Source organism: Narcine bancroftii, chromosome 6 (assembly GCF_036971445.1).
Source record: "Narcine bancroftii isolate sNarBan1 chromosome 6, sNarBan1.hap1, whole genome shotgun sequence".
Lineage (NCBI taxonomy): Eukaryota > Metazoa > Chordata > Chondrichthyes > Torpediniformes > Narcinidae > Narcine > Narcine bancroftii.
This window is the reverse complement of record NC_091474.1, coordinates 130,052,585-130,068,753: the sequence shown is the minus strand read 5'-3', so window position 1 is coordinate 130,068,753 and position 16,169 is coordinate 130,052,585. Positions and strand designations below refer to the sequence as shown.

At 41.5% G+C, this 16,169-nt stretch overlaps 1 long non-coding RNA gene across 2 annotated transcripts in view; it reads right to left on the bottom strand.

The window, feature by feature from the left end:
- LOC138737593 (uncharacterized) overlaps positions 1-16,169 on the bottom strand; it is a 55,007-nt gene that overhangs the window by 18,369 nt on the left and 20,469 nt on the right. For both annotated transcript variants that reach the window (XR_011341040.1, XR_011341041.1), the window contains exon 3: positions 7,674-7,743. This is a non-coding gene — a long non-coding RNA (uncharacterized lncRNA). The remainder of the gene's footprint in view (positions 1-7,673; positions 7,744-16,169) is intronic.

The window sequence follows — 16,169 nt, the reverse complement described above, 5'->3', positions numbered from 1 at the left end:
GTCCCTGCATCTTCTGTGACTGCTTCTCACATCTTATATATTTGTCTTCTGTCTTTTAGTCCCTCTTCCTGTGCCTCTGTTTTTCTTTCTTTCAATTCACTTCCATTATTTTATTCTCTTTCATGGTCTCATTCTCTTCTTTACCTGCTACTGAACTTCAGCCTAATTCTCTGACCTTCCTACTGATTTTCTCTCTCTTCTGTGTTTTCTCTCTCTCTCTCCCACTCTCAGAGTGGCCTGCCTTTCTTCTTTTTCTTTTTACCCCAGAGACAACCCTGTCACTCACCTGTATCACTTTCACACACTAGCCAAGAGCAGTATTTACACACAAGAAGAAAAAAGGGATATAAGCCAGAGTAGCTGGTCAGACCACTGGCATCACTAGGGTTGGTGTCACAGTGTGGTAACTCATGGTGTAAAACTCCTACCCCTCTCCTCTCCATGGTCCTCCTCCTGCACTAGACCATACAGAATCCTTAGTAATGTTTTTTGTACTAATGCCACTCGTAAATCACAAATTCCCATATATCACTGAATGTAATAGCAACAGCAGTGAGATAAACAAAGAGCAAAATTAAAATTACACCTTTTAACTACAATATCATAGATCAATGTTTTACATTTACATAGTTTCTTGTGGTTAAAGTGAAAATTTGGTAAGAAAACAATATAATTCAAAATAAAAATGTATGTCAAAATTATGTTGATTTTAACATTAAACTTTATTGTTACACAAGATACATTAATGGATTAGGTTTACATAATCAATAGTGGCCCAAATAATTGAGCGAGAGCCTTTTTTCATTTTTCTCCTTCTTTTCCTTTAATTACTATTTCGTTCTCAAAAAAAAAGTTATTGATATAGGTTCACAAATACTAACAACTGCAATATTGTAGCTAAAACGCCTGAAAATTTGACAAAAGCAGTGACTGTGAAAACAACAGTGCCTGCAGAGGACACCACGTGATTCAAAGTGTCATTGTAATTGGGTAATAAAGATGGCTCTGACTGTAGCACATTAGAAGGTTCAAAAAGTAAATTAGCATAGAGTCTTAGCCTGAGGTATATGTAAGATGGACTTACGAAAATGTTTTTGTTATAACTAACTGCAGAGATATTTAAAAAAAAATTTCTCCTGAAACACTGCACAAAAAAATTTATAAACAGTCATTTTGGTGTCACCCCCACCCCCCTACTGATGCCTGTAGGCCAGATTTTTCTAGAACTTTCTACTATCATTCCAGATTTGAGTACTTTGGATTTTGAACTGAAAGTAAATCCCAGTTTACTGAGAATAGATTCTAATGTGTTTAAGAACAGCAGAGTCAGACCAATAACTTGTGTACAATTACTGCATGTATGAATCACGATCTGTCTGCTGAATTTTGTCATCAACATTTCAGCATATTTTATAATGGAATGAGGATTAAACCATTTAGTCTTGCTGTATGTTCTAATCAGCACTCAATCATTTCACTGGTATAATGCCTAGCTGGTATAAAGAAATAATAATTCTCTCATGCCTGATTTAAGTTGTTAATTGCCTTTCACTAGTCCGCATCACTAATTCACAGAATTCACCAGCTCATTATAACAACAAAAGACAAACCAAAAGAAGTCTTACTTTGAGATCAAGGGAAAAAATTCTGCCAGTGGAAAATAAAGGATTATATTTTTATATCACAAAAAAATTGAAAGAAGATTAGGTCAATCATCCACTAATGCAGAACTCAGGTAATTTCATTAAGGAACGGCTGATTAAAGCAATCAGCCATGTTATGTGTGTAATCATTTCCCTCCCCCTCTTCCAATCTAGAGCAGTCGACAATACCCCATTGAACTGCAGCATGTGGCTGTGAAACTTAATGCAATGTGGATGTGTGCAGAGAAATACAAAAGCTGCAGAGGCTGGAATCTTGAGCAGGCAATGAATTGCAGGGGAACTCAGCGTCCATGGGTAGAAATCGTCAGTCAACGTTTCAGGTCAGGACCCTTTATTGAGACTAATATTTCCAACACAATATTAAACCTGAATATGTTAATTAATGCTCAGTGTTAAAGGGAAAGACTGATGATAATTAACCATTATCATTAAAATCCCAGCAATGTCACATTCCACAAATTAATTAAGTTAAATTTGAAATGACAATACTTAAATGTCTAATACTAGATACTTTTTGACATTACACAGAAATCTCTTGCTATTTAGTGCATTTTATTGATGAGGCAGACAGCAGCAATATTTTCATGAAATTGATAGCAAAGTAGCAAGTTCCTACTCGTAAACTTCCGATCTCCACATTTAATTGCCAATGGCATTTGCAAAAAATAACGACGAATACAATTAGCTCCACCATTGCATAAAAAGTAAATTTTGGACCAATAATCCAGTTGAAGTTTATTCATTTGTGTGCCCAAATTAGGAACTGGAAGCACTTATCTGGATTTTGGACAATAGAGATTTCTGAGCCCAATTACTTTAATGGGCAGGAACTGATTGAGAAAATTGATTTTTGAAGGAATAACTACAAATGCAATTGATTGAATGCACTGTGGTCCTTTGTCCCTAAATTGTTTGGATCTTGAAAGTTTTGTGGTAAGTAAGTGAAGGCAACCAGTTTGTGATGAAAAAGTGATGCATAAATTCCTGACCTTTACTTCTTTCACAGGGAGACCTATGAACCATGTCAAATTAAGGCAAGACTACAATAATGTAGATTTTCTAACTGCAGGGAAGAGCTCGACAATTGCTTACATATATTTTATGGAACACATTGAAAAGGATGAACAAAATTTCTCCATCAATTGAAATAAGTAAATAAATATTCTCTCTTGAAAATAGCATAAGGCAAATCCTCACATTGGCATCAAAGGGCATGAGGTGATCAATGTCAATTTTCAGTCGTTAACTGTATGAATTTGTAGTAATTGCTTTTTATCATTGTATTGTGGGCCTTGTTGACGAAGTTGGTACTTGTGTGGTTGATCCACAGGTGTTTCTGGTAAGTGATAAATCCCAGGATATTGATAGAGGGTGACCTGATAAGTTTAGTATCTTTGAAAGTCAAGGGGAGGTGGTTTGACCCTGTTTTGTTGGAGATAGTAATTACTTGGCACAAATTCTATTTGACATCTATCATTCATGCTTGAATATTGTATTGATTTTGCTGCAGTGAAGGAATGGATTGCTTCATTTGCAGGGGTGTTGTGAATGGAATGGAACATTGTATAACTCTCAGTGAAGATCCCCTATTTTGAAACTTCTGCTGGGATAGTGGACCTCTGACAACAGCAACAATGTTCTTAAAAGAATGACTCCAGCATATGGAGCCTTCCCCTTAATGCCCATTAACTGCAGTTTAATGAGGGTTTTTTGATGGGCAACACAAACAAATGCTGTTTTAATATCAAAACCTGTCTCCCTCACCCTTCCTCTGGATCTCAGCTCTTCTGGAGCCATGTCAGGATGGCAAAAGCCAAAATGGGCACATGGAGTAGGGTTTTATTAATTTTTAAATTTTAATTTAATTTGTAGATACAACATGGTAATTGGCTGTTCCAGCCTGTGAGCCCATGCCACCCTAATACACCAATTAACCTACAAATTTTGGAGGGTGGGAAGAAACTGGAGCACCCGGAGGAAAGCCATGAAAACTCAGGGAGAGCGTAGATTGCTGGTGCTTTAATGGTGTGGTGCTAGCTGTATTGCCCTGAATGAGTAAGTCCAATTTGAGACACCACCATAACTTTAATCACTTGCCTGATCATTGAGAGTGGACTGGACTTGGTTAAGCAATATCAAATGGTACTGGATTTGCTGTGTATGCTCCTAGATAAAAGATGATCTCGATGAAAAACTTGGGAAGAATGCTTTTGAGAAGAAGAAAAAGAAGGAATCAGACAGGGTTCAATCAAGGTCTTGACCTGAATCATTGACTGATTATTTTTCCCCTTGGAACTGCCTGACCTGCTGAATCTCTCCAACTTCTCTTTGATCCCTCAGGATTCCTACACCTTTCAGTTCTTGTGTTTCTCCTGCCCTTGATTGCTGCAAAGAATCAACATGAAGGTAAGTGAGGCCTGATTCAGCCTCGTTTATATTTTCAATGTGCATTTAACCTGCTGAAGCTCCAACTCAGGACAGGTGGTGTGAGGTGAGCTGAATGGAGGCAGTCATTGAAAGTGGGCAGGCGGTGAGGAAGGCGAATGCTATGTTGGCATTCATAGCATGAGGATTCGAGTGCAGGAGGACAGAGATCTTGCTACAGCTGTACAAGGCCTTGATGAGACCACACCTGGAGTATTGTGTGCAGTTTTGGTCTCCTTTTCTGAGGAAGGAGGTGCAGAGAAAGTGCACTAGAATGATACCAGGGATAGAAGGCCTTGCATATGAAGAAAGTTTGGATAGACTAGGCTTGTACTCTCTGGAATTTAGAAAATTGAGATGGGGGAGCTTATAGAAACATAAAATTCTTAAGGGATTAGACAGACTAGACGTAGGAAAGTTCTTTTCAATGCTGGGAAAAACTAGAACCAGGGGTCACAGTTTAAGGATAAGGTGAAAGTTTTTTAGGACTGAGATGAGGAAAAATTTCTTCTCTCAGAGGGTGGTGGATCTGTGGAAATCTTTGCCACAGGAAGAAGTTGAGGCCAGTTCCTTGTCAATATTTAAGAGTAGGTTAGATTTGGCCCTTGTGGCTAAGGGGATCAAGGGGTATGGGGAGAAGGCAGGAACTGGGTACTGGTCAACCATGATCATATTGAATAGCAGTATAGGATTGAAGGGCCAAATGGCCTACTCCTGCACCTATTTTCAATGTTTTCTCATTAAACTGCAGTTAATGGAACCATTTTCAATATGAATTGGCAACGTCACGACCAGAAGAGGTAAATGGGTTACTAAATTGTATGACCCAGTTACAGGAACAATGACACTTCAGCAAGGTCTGACATTTAACACCAAGGCATCACTATTAGTGACTATTGGGATGTGCATAAATGTTTGGTAATATGGTAATATCTAAGCATATAACCCTGTGCCAACTTGCATCAGACATTTGATAACTTTGAAGATGACCTTTTATAAAAATGTTTTGGACAACAATAACTTGTGATAATATGGCATGTTTAACAGGGCTTATACATCTGTCAACAAACAACATTTGTCATCAAGGAGATTACAGCAACTGATCAAAGCTTTTAAGAAAGATTGAGGTTTAGTGAGGGTAGTTTCAACCTGGACAGTTCAGGAAGAGGTTACTAAGGAAGTCACCAACTAATGGAACAAATCAGTGATGGTAGTGTGCTGGATACTGCTTCAGCTTTATTAGCTTATATTCATTCTCTCACAAAATCATTAACTTAACTGATCAGGCCATTTCACAGAGTGGATCTGGAATCACATACAAGCCAATGCTGGGCAAGGCTGAGGGATTTGCTTCCCTCAGGGGTATAATGGTGGCTTTTGATGACAATATTGTGGTTTTGTATTTACCAATTCTGATGCAACCTCCCCCCCACCCCATAAAATAGACATCAAAGAAAGAAAAAGAGAATGTTAAAATATTCATTCTTATGCTATTAAAATATGCAAGATGTATAGCATGTAGGACTGGACTGAAGAGTGCAGTCGGACTGATCGATATAGTAACAATGATTGTAATTATCAGTTCATTAAGGGAACAGTTCAAGATTTATTTTAGTCGTGTAATAAAACAGATGAAATATTACATGGAATTGCAATTTGCCTACTGTAAGGCAGACAAAGATTTGCCATCAGCAGAAATTGCCTGGTGTCCCTTGCAGTCAGAGAAAAGGAAGCAAAAGAGAGTCCCTTCAGAATCATTTTGTTTTAAACAGTTGCTGCATCCCAGAAAATTGTTCCCTAAATTCTGCAACGCAGCCTGTGTAAAAGGCCCAAAATTCTGCAACGCAGTATGTGTAAAAGGCCCTGGAGGTAAAATATCGTTCCGATATTCCTGGACCTCTAGAGAATTTCACAGAAAGCTTGAAGTCTTAACACAACTGCCGGCATTTGGCAGCAACTGGCTAATGAATGGGATGTTATTGATGATGTACAACACTGTCCGTTGCACATAGGTTATACATTACAGTTGGCGTCGATGCAGTGGTGTCCCATGTCAACCTAAAATACTGCACCTTGGATATTTAGTGTAAACGCGCAGGGAGATCCAAATTTTTGGCGTTCTGGTCGTTCCAGTGTGAACATCCATTCTGGAAGTGAATTGCCGACAGAAAAACTGTCTGTTATATGTAAAAAAAAACAATTGCATGCCCATGGATTTTCCTCCATGACTCCTTTAGCCTCTTGGAACCACTCAGACTTCAGTCCAAACCATTAGCAACCTGAGTTCCAGATACAAACCTCCAACGTGATCACTAAACCTTCAGCACCTGAGGTACCTCAGGGGCTCTTCCCACACTAGGCATTCTCTTGCAACCCGGTTCTGAGACCTGATACCCTTCAACCAGTTTTGAGTAGTCTCCAGCAGACTACAGCCTATTGTGAATCTTTTGACTGCAGGTTACCAGCAGCCCACAGCCTGCATGGGTTCCTTGCATCCAATCACCAACAGCCCTCTCTCTGCCTGTGTGTTCTTCAACTGCAAAACCCCTTTCTGGTCTACCACTGTGGTCACTGTCCCATAAGGCTGTCTCCTCTGCTTCTCCATTGGGGGGGGGGGAGGGGGAGGAGGGTTGTCTCCCAGCTCCCTCGCCATCAGTAACCCTGCGAGACTGCTGCTGAACACAGGTGCTGCCATCTTGGGCCCATCCCAGTGGTCGCAGTGTTTTAAAATAAAACACCATCGGCTCATTTAACAGGCCGTTTAAAGCCTATACAGAGCTGTCGGTGGTTGAGCTGGGTAAGAGCCCTGCAGAGGATCACTGTGTCTTCTCTCCCCAGTCTCTGCAGGTCCGTACCAGTGGCTGTGTTGACATTGCAGCAGCTCTAGCAGTACCACCATTTTGTATTGTACTGTTAGTTGCATGTGACTTTGAAGGGCAATCCCAGCAAATCCCTAAAATCAAGGGAGTGACTGATGATGAGCTGCAGCTTGAATGTACAGGAGAAATTGATCAACAGACTCTGGAGATGAGCTACCTTTGACATATCTCTTTGTGCCTGGCACTTGTGGACCAATTTGTGCATTAATAATTGCATGTGTCATAAAAGTGATATGATTTTATTCCAGCAAGATAGAGCCCAAGGATTTAAAAAGACATATTTCTCCTTACGACAGATAATGTTAACTGGGTCACACTCGTGCACATGACTTATTTGTATTTGCACCAGTAACATTCTAATAACAATGTTCTCTGGAATGGAGCAGAAAGCATCCAGTGGGGATGTGAAGATGAATTCACATCACACTGCACTGATTTGATCCGTGAATGGGGGTGGGCCATAATAGAGTGTGCTGTCTTTGATGCAGTCCCGCGTATTATGTCCTTCAGTGTACAGCTAGCTCTCCTTTGACTGTGAACACTGGCAATTACTCTGCCTCATCCATGCACTCTCTCCTGTGTGCATTGCAAACCTTCATCTACCTGAAACATCGACCATTCTTTTGTCGTGTTCCCCTCCCCACCCTCCCCCCCCCCCAAATGATGCTGCTGGACCCGCTGAGTACCTCCAGCAGAGTGTGTTTACCTTCAGGTTCCAGCATCCGCAGTCTCCTGTGTGTCTTCTTGTCAGCAGCTTCTTTCTGAGGTTTCCCTGACTGAAAGACATGAATAGCAATTTTATTGAAAGCAAATGTCTCACCTCCATGTGTATTCCCATTGTTTGCTTTTAACTACAAATTTCTTTCCTTTGCACATTTTTTTTTAAAAAGGCGGAGGCACCGGACAGGCAAGTGTGCCTGTCAACTTGCAATTATCTTGGATACTATATATGCAGTGGCCTTGCTTGTGATGCTTTTTCAGTAGATTTCCAGAGAGCCTTTGATAAAATTCCCTAAAGGGACATTCCTAATGAAACCAGAGCTTCTGAAATCTAGTGTGGAATAAATCACAGAATGAATTTTTAAAAAATGAATGAAAGGAAAACTGAATCTGTTCAGGAAAACAGCATTAATTTACAGAGGAGCAGAGAAGCAGTGGTTAGGAAGAGGGATGGTGGGGGAGTTGATGAGACACTTTTTGGGTTCCTTCTGTGCTTAATCTGCATGTGACCTGAATACTGGCAGGACCAAGCTGACACAGCAAGCCCACTACCAACTCTTTGTCAGTCACCATCCTGAGCTGGAGATGTGTCATCATCCCTGCCATTCATTTTCTGGCTTAGTTCTCAGAGATATTGGGAATCAACGTTACAATGACTGCATTTGTTCATGGACCTGGTAAACTACAAAAATTTCCAAGGAAGCTTGAACTGATCACTCTGAGCAGGTTTGCTGTAAATTTACTCTCTTAGTATTTAACTTGGAGATGCAGCACAGTTACAGGCCCTTCTGGCCTACCAGCTCATACACCATAATATGGCCAGATGACCCAATTAACATTCTAACTTCGTTCGTCTTTTGAACATTGAAGGAAATGGGAGCACCCTGACGAAACCCATGCAGAAGCCAGGAGAATGTAAAAAACTTACAGACAGCTCTGGATTCAAACCCGGGTCGCTGCTGCATTAATATTGCTGCACTGACCACCACCCTTAACCGTGGTTAGACGTGACTGGTTTGCATATTGAAAACTATCTCAGGACACTGACACTCCTGGACACAGGGAAGATTCAGTTATCATCTCTGACCTTGTAACTTGGTTTACTTCTAAAACTACAACCAAAGAGTCAAATGGAGGAAGACACAGGGCTTTGTCAACAATGGCAGAAAGGAATCCATGGTCAAACCAATGTTAAAACCTGCTTTTCTTTAATGGATGTTTCCCAACCTGCGGAGTATTTCCAACATTTAATTTCAGATTTCCTGTATCTGCATTTTAATTTTATTTTCCAACAGTCTGGTGAATCCCTCCTGAAAAGCCTCTTTCATTCTTCTATCCCAGCCAAGACCTAAAGGCACTTTCAAAGATCCTGCAAGGACATGATGGGCTGAATGGCCTCTCCCTGCATATTACTATTCCAAGGAGCCCTACCAACATCAAGGGCAATGTTTTATAAACATTTTCACTGTGCATCCACCATAACACAATTGTTTAAATTGGCACCAAAATTTTATTGAACCCCATGATTCCAATTCTTCCATCAGCAAGTAAGTATCTCAGAGATTAGAAGAGTCAGGAAGTAAGACGGCCGGGGTTTGGGGGGGGGGGCATCCTTTTATTACTGTGGAACTACTTGAGTCCCCTTGACTGTGGCTTTTACATTTGTCATTCCCAGTTATGTCATGGACAGATTCTGGTCAGAGTTTGAATGACACAGGTGGCCTCTGATTCTCTCCAGAATTGGCACTCCTTGCTCTATGGAACTGTAATTTATATATTAAAAGGGCTCTTGCTCAAACCTCTCCAAAATGCATCCTGTCTAGAGCACATTACATTTTGACCATAGTAAAAACACTGAAATTCTGGAGGAACTCACTATTCAGCATCTAGGATCTTTTCGACAAAAATATATTGCCGATGTTTCGGGCCTGAGCCCTTCTTCAAGGAAAAATCAATAAAGGCAGAGGCAGGATATATCAGAAAGTCTCAATTCAAACAATGGGGGGAGGAATCCAGACCAACAAAAGGTGTTCATTGGATATGATAAGGGACTAGGTGAGAATTTATCATGTCTGTGCGAAAGGAGACAGGGAATGGAGAGACAAGGGGGTGGGGGGAGGGTTTTAATGAAAGCCGGAAATGTCTATATTAATGCCATCTGGTTGGAGGGTGCCCAGTCGGAGGATGAGTGTAATGCGCATCGAAAGAACCAAAGACTTGTGATCAAAACCAAGGCTTTTATTAACTAAAAGACTGGAGCATATCACAAGTAGGTTGACCAGTCCAGAATGACCTAGTCTGGCTAGGAGCAATCCTTTAAGACCTGCCAGTAGGTGTGGCTACACTCTCAGCCAATCACAGTCATCCTACACGACCATCTGTACATGTGTAGATATACACATTGGTGATAGAAACTGTACTATCACAATGAGGTCTTGTTCCTCCAATTTACGGGTGGACTCAGTCTGGCAGTACATGAGACCATGGACAGACATGTTGGTAAGGGAGTGGGATGGAGAATTGAAATGAGTGGCCACTGGGAGATCCACATTATTGCGGCGGACAGAGCAGAATGATCTCCCAGTCTGCATCTAGTCTCTCCAATGTAGAGGAGACCACAATGGGAGCACTGGATGCTGTAGATGACCCCTGCAGATTCACATCTGTTGCTTCATTTGGAAGGACTGTTTGGGGCCCCGAATGGTGATGAGGGTGGAGGTGTGGGTACAAGTGGATCCTCTCCTGTGGTTTCAAGGGAATGATTGGTGGGGAGGGAGGAATGGACAAGGGAGTTATAAAGGGAGTAGTTCCTGGGGAAGGCGGAGAGGGGAATATGTGTCTAGTGGTGGGATCACACAGTAAGTGGCAGAAATGATGGAGGAGGATGTGTTGGATGCATTGGCTGGTGGGATGGTTGATGAGGACAAGATGAATCCTGTCATTGTGCATGGGAGTTGAGGCGGCCAGGGCAGACGTATGGGTAATAGAGGATTTGCAGGTGAGTGCTGAGTTGATTGTGGTTGAGGGAAAGCCACATTGTTTGAAGGAGGACATCGCTGATGATTTGGCATGGAAGTCCTAATCCGATTTAACAAAGTCTGTGTTTAAAACTTCCCGTCCTTTGTTTTCAAATGCCCCCATGACCCCCAGTCCTCCCTAACTCGATAAAGGGGTTTGACTCGAAATGCTGACCATTCTTTATCTCCTACAAATGCTGCTTGACCCGCTGAGTTCCTCAAGCAGATTGTGTTTAGCTTGAGATTCCAGCACCTGTAGTCTCCCGTGTGGCTCCAGTTATTCTATAACAATATTAATTAGATCTGCACAGGGTTTTGACTTCCCATCTATGAATAAAGATAAAACAAGGATCAGAATTTTTCTGATACAGGTTACAAGACCAGCCTTCCAATTGTGGTAAGATTAGATCTTAATTATCAGCGCAGAGTTTGAAAAGATTAATTTACTTATATTAGATGATCATCAGTTCACTAAACTTTAATATCTGACAACTTTAAAAACAATGGTCTTTTAAAATATAATCTGGGTAATATAAATGCAAAGCAGAGTTTAATTAAGTTTACCACAATGAAGATTGAAATTTCACTCCCTTTTGCAGCCTTGCTGCAGTGACAATAGAGATCCAGTAGGTTGCAATGCATCACTTCAGTGCAGAAGGGCCTCACTTGACTCCATGCGCTGAGTCTGAACACCTTGGTAATAACCTATGCTGAAAGTCATCTGTGTCCATCTCGCCCCCGACAGAACCTGACAGGGTCTGATTAGCCGAGAGTGAAATAGGCTATGAAGGGACAGAGAACAGCAATCGATGTGACATGTAGTACCCTTTTCTAGGCTTCAAATAATAAAGACATTGGCTGTTTCTGTTCACAAAGAATCTTTCCCTGCATCAGCTGGGATATTTTTCTTGCGGGCATGATTCAATCGGAAGGCTGTGGCACCAGTTGCCTCATCATGCTGTGTGCAGCTCTCCACATTTAATCACTGCATTCGCCATGGAAAAGAAGGTCAGCCACTATGCCAGGTTACAACCTCATTAAGCAACCTATTTACAAATGATGTCCCACGAGAACTTCTAAGACACTCAAAAGGAAATGAACTTCTGAACCTGGAAATCTGCAAAGTCATTAATCACACAGCCACTGCCAAATTTTTCATGTTTCATATTACAGTGAATTAGAATCAGAATTTATTGTCATGAATAAGTCTTGAAATTCGGTGTCTTTGTGGCAGCATCTATCACCTTACAACATTACTATAAATAAAGAAAACAAAAATAATAGTGCATGAAAAGTAAGGCATTGTAAGTAAGGTTCATTGATTATTCAGGAATCTGATGGCAGCAGGCAAGAAGCTGTCCTTGTGCCGCTGAGTGCTTGTCTTCAGGCTCCTGTACCTTTCCCCTGATGGTAGCAGTGAAGAGGGCATGGCCTGGGTGGTGGAAGTCTTTGAGGATAGAGGGTGCTTTGTAGATGTCCTCAGTGGAGTGAAGTCTGGTGCCTGTGATGTCATAGACCAAGTTAACAACTCTCTGGAGTTTATTCTTGTCTTGAGAGTTGGCACCTCTATATCAGGCATTGATGCAACCAGCCAAAATACTCTCCATGGTACACCTATACAAGTTTATGACAGTTTTTGCTGACATACTGAATCACCTCAGAGACCTCATAAAGTATAGCCGCTGGCGAGCCTTCTTTGTGATTGCATCAACGTGGAGGCTCCAGAACAGATCATCGGAAATGTTGACACCCAGAAATTTGAAGTCTTGACCCTCTCCACTACTGACCCCCACCCCCCCCACCCCCCCCAATGAGGATTGGGTCATGTTCCCCTGACTTCCTCCTGAAGTCCACAATCATCTCCTTGGTTTTGCTGATGTTGAATGCAAGTTTTTTGTTGTTACACCATTCAACGAGCTGACCTATTTCCCTCCTGTAAGCTTCCTCTTTGTTGTTTGTGATTCTGGCGACAACTGTGGTGTCATCGGCAAACTTATAGATGGCATTGGGATTGTGTCTGGCCACACAATCATGGGTGTATAATGAGTAGGGCAGTGGGTTAAGCACGCATCCTTTGGGTGCACCTGTGATGATAATCAGTGTGGAGGAGTCATTTCCAATGTGTACTGATTGTGGTCTTTCAATGAGAAAGTCAAGGATCCAGTTGAAGAGGGGGGATACAGAGGCCTAGAGTCCGTAGATCAGCACTGAGGGAATAATGGTATTGAAGGCCAAGCTGTAGTTGGTGAAGAGCAGTCATATGTATGAATTGCTCTTTTCAAAGTGATCCAGAGCTGAGTGGAGAGCCAGTGATGTTGCATCTGCTGTGGAGGGATTGTGACGATAGGTGAATTGCAGCGGGACTAGATTGTTTTTTGGGTATGTGTTCATTCTGGCCATGACCAGCCTCTCAAAGCATTTCATCACAGTAGAAGTTAGAAAAGGAGATTAAAAAAAAATTACCCATGTATATTGCTGATGTACAAAAGCCATTTTACTGCATTTGTTTTTGTAATGACTGCCTAATCTCTTCACTGGAAGTCTTGCCCAGGGCTAAGAATTTAGTACCCTTGAATATACCAATCTAGAATCAGAGAACCAATCTAAGAGGGGTGACAAGATTCAGCAAATCAGGTAGCATCCATGGAGAGAAATAAACTGTCAGCATTTCAGGTTGGAGTCCTTTTACCAATCCTGAAATACTGACTGTTCATTTCGCTCCTTGGATGCTACCTGACTTGCTGAGTTCCTCCAATTCCAACAACTGCAGCTTTTCTCTGATCTCTGTGATTTGGAGTTCTGAAGTTCAGCATCTGGATGCTGGCAGGGTATTTCATGATTCACTGAAAGACTATGCACCAGAACTTCCCTTGGCACTCAAGGATGCTCTGCCCCAGCTTTGACAACTGCAGGATCACCACAGACCTTTGAATGTGTCCGGACATCTGATATTTAAAAACAATTGCAAAATGTTACAAAATGTGATAGGTGGAATTCTTGGGTCAGATAATCCATTCAACCAACAGATGGTTAATACTTTGAGCAATCAGTTTTCACAATGAGGGTAATGAGATAATTGCTAGGTTCTCTGCAGGAGTTCCTCAGCTTGCTGCCCCAGGCTCTCCCACTTTCATCAGTGACTTTCTTCGAGCTTAAGGCCAGGTGGGGATGTTCATTGATTCAATCTTTGCAACCCCCCAGCCACAGTATCAGTCCATCCCTGCATTTAATATGATCTGGACAACACTTGCTGTTAAGTAGATCGTAAATTTGTGGCACAAAAGTACTTTTTTTTTAATTTCAGGTTTCCAGCACCTACAGTATTTAACTTTTTTTTTGACACATTAATTATTTTTGGTTCTTTGCCACTTTTCCTTTTTCACTGAGTTGGCCATTGCCTGGATGATTACCTTAAAACTGTTCAGTAGCGTAGAGTAACTACTGTGTCTGCAGATGACCCTGGCAAGAGCCTGTTAGAGATATTTTACGGATAGAGAGAGGGAGAGAGAAAAATTGAGAGAGGGGTTCCCCTTGTTGAGAAGAACAAAACCACGTAAGCTGTCTCAAGAATGCAAATGAGAATTCAGCAGAAAATTCTTTGTCAAAGGAGTGAGAGAATACAGGAAATGATTTTCTATAAGTTTCTTCCTCATTGCAAATTATAATTCTGATGGCATCCAACTGATTATATTCCGTCAGCAGTAGGTAAAAATTATCTTCAAGGTAACTGTATTTCAGTGGTCGTGCTGGATGTATGCCTAGCTATATACCCATTTATTGCTATTGTGGGATTGCTGTGAAGGTTCAGTAGATAGAATACTGGGATAGCAGGACTGGTTTATGAAGAAAGATTGTGATGTGGACAACTATTCCAACCAACTCAGCTTTTTTCAATGGTGGCATTCACCCTAGTTTTTCCAATGAGCTTCTTATTTTTTTAGTTCCTCATCTTCTTGCTTCCTCCTTCTCAAGTTTAAAAAATATATATATACAAGAATAGCCCTGTCAGAATTTTATGTCTGAAGACTGCTACAGTGACTGTCTCATTCCCTTGCTGACATGTCTGTCTATGGTCTCATGCACTGCCAGACTGAGATGACCCACACATTGGAGGAACAATGCCTCCATCTTCTGTCTGGGCACCCTCCAAATGGGTTCCATTTACATTGATTTCTGTTAAAACACACCCCCTCCCCAACACTATCTTCTCCTTGGCTCCATTCCTCTAGCTTTCTCTCTCTCCCCCTTCCATTTTCCCTCTGTCTCCTTTCACATAGCCAAAATCAATTCTCGCCTGTCCTCTTATCATGTCCAATTAACACCTTTAGTCTGTACTCCTCCCCTTTCCCCCAGCCTTTAATTCAGATACCTGTGTTTTTTCACTGTTACATACTGCATGTCTTTGGCTTGGCTTCACGGACGAAGATTTATGGAGGGGTAAATGTCCACGTCAGCTGCAGGCTCGTTTGTGGCTGACAAGTCCGATGCGGGACAGGCATGTAGCGAGCAACAATAGGCAATGAACCAGACAGTGTTTAATTTTAAAACACTAATTTTATTTCTAACTCTTAAACCATAGTCTTAACTTTTCAAATATCCTTAACACTAAATCTATCCCCAACTATGCGCAAGTGTACTAGTGTGTGTGTGTGCACGTGTGCGTGATAGACCCAAAACCGTTCAGGCCAAAATCTAGCAACTTACTTCGAAGTTCAGTCTTTCCGAGTCAGTGTTGAACTGTAGGCCTTGGAATTTTGATGCCCAGAATTAATGTTGACCTGATGGGGAGACGGGAGTTGTCGCTGCTACAGACTCACGAATTCTCCTTGTGTTGCCTTTGAAGAAATATCCATCCACACGAGCTGTGGTCATAACACTCCAGGTCCTTTTGTAGGTGAGACTTGAACTGGGCGGCCTCCACGAAGCTTCCAAGATCCTGGCATAGGTCTCTCCAAGTGACCTTCACTGCTGTCACAATCAAAATGAAGCACTTTTCTTCCCAAAAGACCCTCCTGGCACAGGTCAATCCACCAAAAAGGCCCAGTCATTTACAGAGCATGCTTTGCTCTGAATTCCATCAAAAATGGTTGGTCACAAGAGCTTATTCAAAATGCTATTTTCTCTTCAGCAGTCAGAATGGTTCTCCTGTGGAATATCACAGTGACTTTGCAAATGTATCGAATCCAGAAGACTGTGACAAACCTTCCCTCAGTTCTTCCAATGTATTGAATTGTTGCTGGGCTGTGGCTTGTGATGGTGCTTGTGTGCAATGTTAAATATTAACTGTGAACATTCAGTTCCTTCTGTCTATACTACAGTGATAATCTCATTTTACTAAAACGGGAACTTGTAATATCACTCATACCTTGAAGAAGCGTTCAGGCCTAAATGGTGATAATATATCGCTACCTTTAAGACCGGCTGAGTTTTTTCCCCCCTTTTAAGACTATAAGACCATAAGACAC